The sequence below is a fragment of the Trifolium pratense genome, linkage group LG4 (genome assembly GCF_020283565.1).
Source record: "Trifolium pratense cultivar HEN17-A07 linkage group LG4, ARS_RC_1.1, whole genome shotgun sequence".
NCBI lineage: Eukaryota > Viridiplantae > Streptophyta > Magnoliopsida > Fabales > Fabaceae > Trifolium > Trifolium pratense.
In genome coordinates this window covers 18,960,072-18,967,643 of record NC_060062.1, presented here as the reverse complement: position 1 = coordinate 18,967,643, position 7,572 = coordinate 18,960,072, and positions in this window count along the sequence as shown.

The window sequence follows — 7,572 nt, the reverse complement described above, 5'->3', positions numbered from 1 at the left end:
TGTTTATAAAATTAATCTTTCTGATTTGAATGAACAAAAAGTGATGTGTCTTTTGACCTTGAGTGAAGAAAAATGGATCTGGCATAAGAGGTTAGGCCATGCTAACTGGAGGTTAATCTCTAAGCTTAGTAAGCTTGACCTTGTCAGAGGTTTACCTAAAATTAAATATCACTCAAACACACTTTGTGGTTCATGCCAAAAAGGAAAGATTACAAAGTCATCTTTTAAACCTAAGAACATTGTCTCTACCTCAAGACCATTGGAACTTCTTCACATTGATCTTTTTGGACCAGTTAACACTGCTTCAATCAATGGAAAGAAGTATGGATTAGTGATTGTTGATGATTACAGTAGATGGACTTGGGTAAAATTCCTAAGAACAAAAGATGAAGCTTATGATGAGTTTAGCATCTTCTGCAAACAAATTCAAAATGAAAAAGGCTACACTATTTTAAAAGTTAGAAGTGATCATGGTGGAGAATTTGAAAATGAACCTTTTGAAAACTTTTGTGAAAAATTTGGCATTCTGCATGAATTCTCTTCTCCTAGAACTCCTCAACAAAATGGGGTTGTAGAAAGGAAGAATAGAACTCTGCAAGAAATGGCCAGAACCATGATGCATGAAACAAATGTAGCAAAGTTTTTATGGGCAGAAGCTGTAAACACAGCATGTTATGTTCAAAATAGAATCTATATCAGATCTAAGTTGAACAAAACTGCTTATGAATTGTTCAAAGGAAGAAAACCTGATATTTCTTATTTTCATCAGTTTGGATGTACGTGTTACATCTTAAATAACAAAGTCCATCTAAAGAAATTTGATGCTAGAGGTTATAAGGGTATCTTTATAGGATACTCTGAACGCTCAAAAGCATACAGACTGTATATTTCTGAAACACATACTGTGGAAGAAAGTATGCATGTCAAATTTGATGACAAAGAGCCTGACCAAGTGTCAGAGCTTGTGGAAGGTTTGTCTAGATTTCAGGTATCAGAGGATCAATATTCAGATATTCCAAACTACTCAGAACATCCATTCTCTGAAGTACCTCTGAACACAATAGTTCCTACAGACTCTGAACAACCAAGAACTGAAGCATCTGCTGAACCTGAAGTTGATGAGTCCGAAGATGATGAGCCCCCAAGAAATACTTTCAAATACAAGTCATCACATCCAGAGGAACTGATCTTAGGCAACAAAGATAGTCCAAGAAAGACAAGATCTCAACTGAGAAATGAGGAATCATTAGTTGGTCTTATCTCAATGATGGAACCTTCAAAGATTGATGAAGCTCTGAAGGATGATGCGTGGATTGTAGCAATGCAAGAAGAGCTGAATCAATTCCAAAGGAATGATGTATGGACTCTAGTGCCTAAACCTTCACACAAGAACATTATTGGAACAAAATGGGTATTCAGAAACAAGCTGAATGAACAAGGTGAAGTGGTAAGGAACAAGGCTAGATTGGTTGCACAAGGTTATAGTCAACAAGAGGGGATTGACTATACTGAAACCTTTGCACCAGTTGCTAGACTTGAAGCAATCAGGTTACTTCTATCTTATGCTGTTAATCATGGAATAACCTTATATCAGATGGATGTTAAAAGTGCCTTCTTAAATGGTTTTATTTCTGAAGAAGTGTATGTTAAGCAACCTCCTGGTTTTGAAGATATCTCAAACCCTGAACATGTTTTTAAACTGAAGAAATCACTGTATGGTCTGAAACAAGCTCCAAGAGCTTGGTATGATAGACTCAGTAATTTCCTTCTTGAAAAGGGTTTTGAAAAAGGAAAAGTTGACTGCACACTCTTTAGAAAAACAACCAAAGAAGACATTTTAATTATTCAAATTTATGTTGATGATATTATTTTTGGTTCTACTAATGCTGCTTTGTGCAAGAATTTTTCTAAGATAATGCAGGATGAATTTGAAATGAGCATGATGGGAGAGTTGAAGTTCTTTCTTGGAATTCAAATCAATCAGAAGAAGGAAGGAACTTATGTTCATCAATCAAAATACACTAAAGAACTTCTGAAGAAATTCAATCTAGATGACTGCAAGATAATGAACACTCCTATGCATCCAACTACCAACATGGGCAAGTCAGATGATGAAGGAAAGGTAGATCAAAAGGTCTACAGAGGTATGATTGGCTCCTTACTCTATCTGACAGCCTCTAGACCAGATATTTTATTCAGTGTTTGCTTATGTGCAAGATTCCAGTCAGATCCTAGAGAATCTCATCTTACAGCTGTAAAGAGAATCTTTAGGTATCTGAAAGGAACAACTAATCTTGGACTTCTCTATAAGAAATCCAATGATTATGTGCTAAATGGATTCTGTGATGCTGACTATGCTGGAGATAAAATTGAAAGAAAATCCACAAGTGGCAATTGTCAATTTGTTGGTGAAAACCTTATCTCCTGGGCTAGTAAGAGACAAACTACTATAGCTTTGTCTACAGCGGAAGCAGAATACATTTCAGCAGCTAAGTGTTGCACACAACTACTCTGGTTAAAATATCAGTTAGAAGATTATCAGGTAAGCAGTAACAATATTCCTTTATATTGTGATAATACTGCAGCCATTCATTTATCTAAAAATCCTATCCTACACTCTAGAGCCAAACATATTGAAATTAAACACCATTTTATCAGAGATTATGTTCAGAGAGGCATTATAGATATTAAGTTTGTTGATACTGAAAATCAATGGGCTGACATATTTACTAAAGCCTTATGTGTTGAAAGATTTGATTTTATAAAGAAACATCTGAACATGTTTTCAATCTCTGAATGAAAAATTGTTTTTGGCAATTAAAGTGTAAGAGGTTATGTATATCAGAACTTATGATTCAGAACATCTGAAACACAAGCTCTGAAGTACTTGACTCTGATAGAGAATTTTAAATAACTCAGAGGCTCTGAACTATTTAAGTGGGAAACGTTCAGTATTCACTGCTGAACAGTTGTCCATTAAAATAGCAGTTACCGAGTAAATTTCTGCACGTGGTCTACGTGTGTCAGGTAGTGGGTGGTTAATGATGATTTTTGGTATTCAACTTTCTGTCAATTAGTGTAACTTCCCAAATTTGCTATTTTCGTGTTAACTGTCCTCATTTAAATAAACTTACACAATACACTTGCACACTATTCACTTTCACAACCTACACTTTCATACTCTCTCTAAACCTCCAACACAAACTTTCTTTCTCTCTCGTTAGTCTTCCAAACCTTACCCTAATCTCCAACAATGGCTGGTACTTCGTCTTCTTCGTCAAAAAGGATTCCACCGTTCATATTCAAGAACCTTCAGATCGTTGGGAACGAGATGGAGTTTCCAGAATCTGAACTTACTTTTCTCTCAGAGAAGATGGTTGATTTTGATGGTCTACAAGCTAATGGGTTTGATGTTAAAAAGTACTTTATCGCTCAGGGATGGGATAAGTACTTCGACATGCTTAATGGTCCCATTTATCCAGATTTGTTGAAGAAATTTTGGATGAAAGCAAAGGTTTTTGATAAGCATGAAGCTAAGAAGGAAGAGCTTGCTGCTATTGAGAGGAATCCTAGTCTGAAGGGTAAAACTAGGAAGGAAATGGGTTTGCTGGATTATACAGGTGTACAGATTAGGTCAAATATCTGTGGGATGAACATGGCAATCTCGCCTATCCATCTCAATGCTCTTCTTGGTCTACCTAACTCTGGGATAGAGTTAGATGTGTTTGAAAAGGATACAAGATACAGGGATGATCTTCTGCATCTCATCTGCACAGATTTCTCTTTGAAAGGGAAGGTCAAGGGTTTGACTGATGAATGTAGAGTTCTCTTCAAGATCATCCTAGCTGCTATCAGTCCAAGGGTTGGTGGGACTGATACAATCTCCTGGACGCATCGTCATCTGCTGTACTTTCTTCTGACTGAAAAGAAGGTTAATCTTGGAGATTATTTCTTTGAACGTATCTGTGAAGCCATTTTTGCAAGTAAATCTCAGAGGAAAACTACTATAGTTTATCCTAGGCTGTTGTCTGACCTTCTGCATCAAGGTCATGTTGTTCAGAACTTGAGGAAGTTCCACCCTGAATTGGTTGAGAAGAGGTTCTATCCAGAAATTCTGAATGCTAACTTTCTGTCCAAGATGCGTTTGATTGCATCTAAGCCTGTTGCTCCCCCACAAGAGTTCACTGTTAGGCTTGAGGATCGTCTGTATGTCGCAGGCTATCCACTTATATCTGAAGCTGATGCTGAGCACATTATTCAGGACTATTTGGAGGTGCTCAGACAAGAAGGATTTGTTGTTGATAGAAGTATGATTCCTCCTGCTCCTGTAAGTCAGTATAATCCTAAGAGGAAACCTAAAAGAAAGGCTGAAGCTCAAGATGATCTACCAAAGCCAGATCTTCTGGCTCAGAAGAAAGTTAAAGTTGAGCAATCTATGGCTGAGCAAAGAACTAAGAGGAAGCATGAAGAATCTGCTGTCAAGGCTGCTGAAGGATCTTCTAAAAAGCCTATGGTTGTTGAAGTTGACAGTTCATCTGAAGGATCTACATCAGAAGATGAGACTGACTCTGATCAGGAGACTATTGCTGAAAGCCTTCGTAAAAGACCTGCTCCTACTCCTAAAGATAAAGGTAAATCTTCTACGTATGTCTTTAATGAAAATGAGATTGGATTAGGTTACACCAAACCTCTCAAAACCATCTTACCAACCTCTGATATTCCAACCTCTGATAACCCCCTATCTGAGCTTGAAAAACATCTGAGCCCTGACCCTCTTAATAATCACCCTTTTTCTCCTGAAACTCAACACAAATCTAGCTCACCTCCTAAACCTTCATCACCTCAACCTGAACCTCAACCTGACATTCCACAATCTGAACCTCAACCAGATATTTCTGTCATTAAACCAACCTCTCCCACAAAACAACCTTCTCCACACAAATCTCCTGAACCAACCCCTGAACAAACTGCTCCTGAACCATCTCCTGAACATAAATCCCCTGAACCATCTCCTGAACATATTCACCCTGAATCAACTTCTGACATCTCATCATCTGAACCAACCCCTGAACCTCATTCTAACCCAAGTGCTGAACCTGCTTCTCCTGAGCGTATTCACACTTGTGCTCCCAAGCCTTCAGAGGTAGAAGTTGTGATTATTGACAACCCTACTCCTGAAATACCTACTCTCTCTACCATTCCCAATCCTTCACCATCATCATCCAACACTTTTAGAAATCTATCCACTCAATTTCATGAAGACTTGCTTAGATTATCTACAATAAAGGACAGGTTCTTAGTTTGTCCTTCTGATGTGGATCTTGAAGTATCAAGCATTAAGGCAAGGCTTTGCAATGCTTTGGATGTTGCTGCTGCAAAGGTTAAGGCTGTTATTGGTAAACGGGATCTGGAAGGTATAAGCTTCATGAGGAACAATCTAGCTAGGGCTGAGTTGAAAAGGTTAACGCCATTCAATCATGAAGAGCATGAGCGTGCTAAGCTTGTTGCTATAGCTGCTGCTGTGAGGCGTTTGTCTGAATTTCAAGATTGCTGGGTTGATTCTACTCTTCTGCAACGTCTTGAGGATCAAAGGATTGAGACTGAACGTCTGGAAGAAGCTGCTGCTAGAGTTGCTGAGTTGGCAAATGAGCTACCTCCTGAGGATGCCACAGAAGAGGATGTACTGGATGTGCTTGCCTCTCAGAATCAAGAGGATGTGCTGATGATAGACTATCCAGAGGAAGGAGAACCCTCTGATAAAGGCAAGGCACCTATGATTGAAGAACCAGAACCTGTAATTGAAGATCAAGCTCCTGCTATGGCTGATCAGTTGCAGATTTTTCAAGAAGCACTGAGGGAACAGCAAGAAGGTCTAGAACGTCAAAGAGCTGCTCAAGAGACATTGGAAACCAAGGTGGATGGTTTAGTTTCCAATGTGGGATCCTTGAATGACAAATTCGACCAACTCTTAGCCTTTCTTAAGAAACCCTAGGATTCTATGCACATGTTTTATGCTCTGTTTATCCTCTGAACAATTTTCTTTTTAAGCTATTTGTTATGTGGTTTGGTTTATGTTTTGTTTGTTTTGCTTGTGCTAATTTTTTTGATAAATAAGAACATAAGAACACAAGATGCTTTTAAAAACGAAAATTTTTATTAATGATTTGATAATGTAGAGTACATTGGTAAAAAGAAAAAGAAAAAGACAACCTAATCCTAATCAGATGGATAAAACTCAGAAGAAATCTCTGATTTCTCCTCAGCATCCTCTGATGAAATTTCAATGGGATCTGGGTTTTGCTCTTGTTCTTCTTCTTCCTGTTCCTCTTCTGGAACATAGCTAGCCAAGAACTCCACATAATCAGCATCATCTTCATTCTCTTCAGCTTCAGAGTCTGATGAGATGATTATTATCTCAGCATCTTGTGGTATCTTGTTGTCTTCTTTATCCTTCTCTTCGTCTTCGCGTTTCTCTTCGTTCTTCTTTCTCTTAAACTCTGCGATGCGTAAACTAAATCTTTTCATTATTCCTACTTTCTCTTGCTTCACTTGTTTCTTCTTGATTTTACGTGAAGCAGGCATGCTAAATCGCTCCTTTTTATAAACCCTTGAGCGCGTTGGTTTTTGTTTTTAAAATTAATTCACCTTTGTAACAACCACTCTTTCTTCTTTGACTGTCTTGGTTTTATAACTTTGTCTTACTTTTTGATAATGACAAAAGGGGGAGTAGTTACGCATTAATTGATATGTTCCAAAACTGAAACCACGCCTTTTATCTCGCTTTTATCTGTTATGTTAAAAGTTGTTACTTTTAAGTTGTTTTACGTATTTCAAGGAGGAGACTAAGTTAGTTGAAACTAAAATAAATTTCATAAGTAAGGATAAGTTAAGAGTGCAATTTTAACTTAGCCTTATGAGACTTAGGGGGAGAGCTTGCAAACCTCTCACTCTGAAGAAAGATATGAAATTTGTTCTATTTCAAACATCTTAATCTTATACTAAATTAAAATATCATGGATAAAACATAAAGTTCAGACTTTATGGAGTATCAATCTTAGGGGGAGCTTGCAAACCTCAGAAACCTAAGAGAAACATGATAAGTTAATTTAACAACAATTGTCAATTAATACTTATGTTTGTCATCATCAAAAAGGGGGAGATTGTTGGAACAAAATTGATTTAAAAATGTTTGCCCCTAAATCTATAAAGGTTTTGATGATAACAAAGTATTAATTAACAATTGGAAGGACTAAAAATTTATTTTGAGTGCGCAGATATAAGCATCATTTAAGTCCTGAGTGGAGTTCAGAGGATGTGAACTCAGAAGTTCACAAGCGCTCAGAAGATGTTGGACTTCAGAGGTTACAACGTTCAGAGGATGAAGACTTCAGTACTTCTGTCTGTCTACGAGCTTCATCAAACTCTGAAGATCTCTTTGAAAGCTGTGAAGATTCCTTTCACCAGTCAACTCTTCTACCAATGGAGAAAAGGACCTTTCAAGCCTGATCAGTTCAGCTACCTCTGTTTTGTCTGTCCTGTCTTGAGAACGTGGGTCTTCAGTTTTGTTAGCTG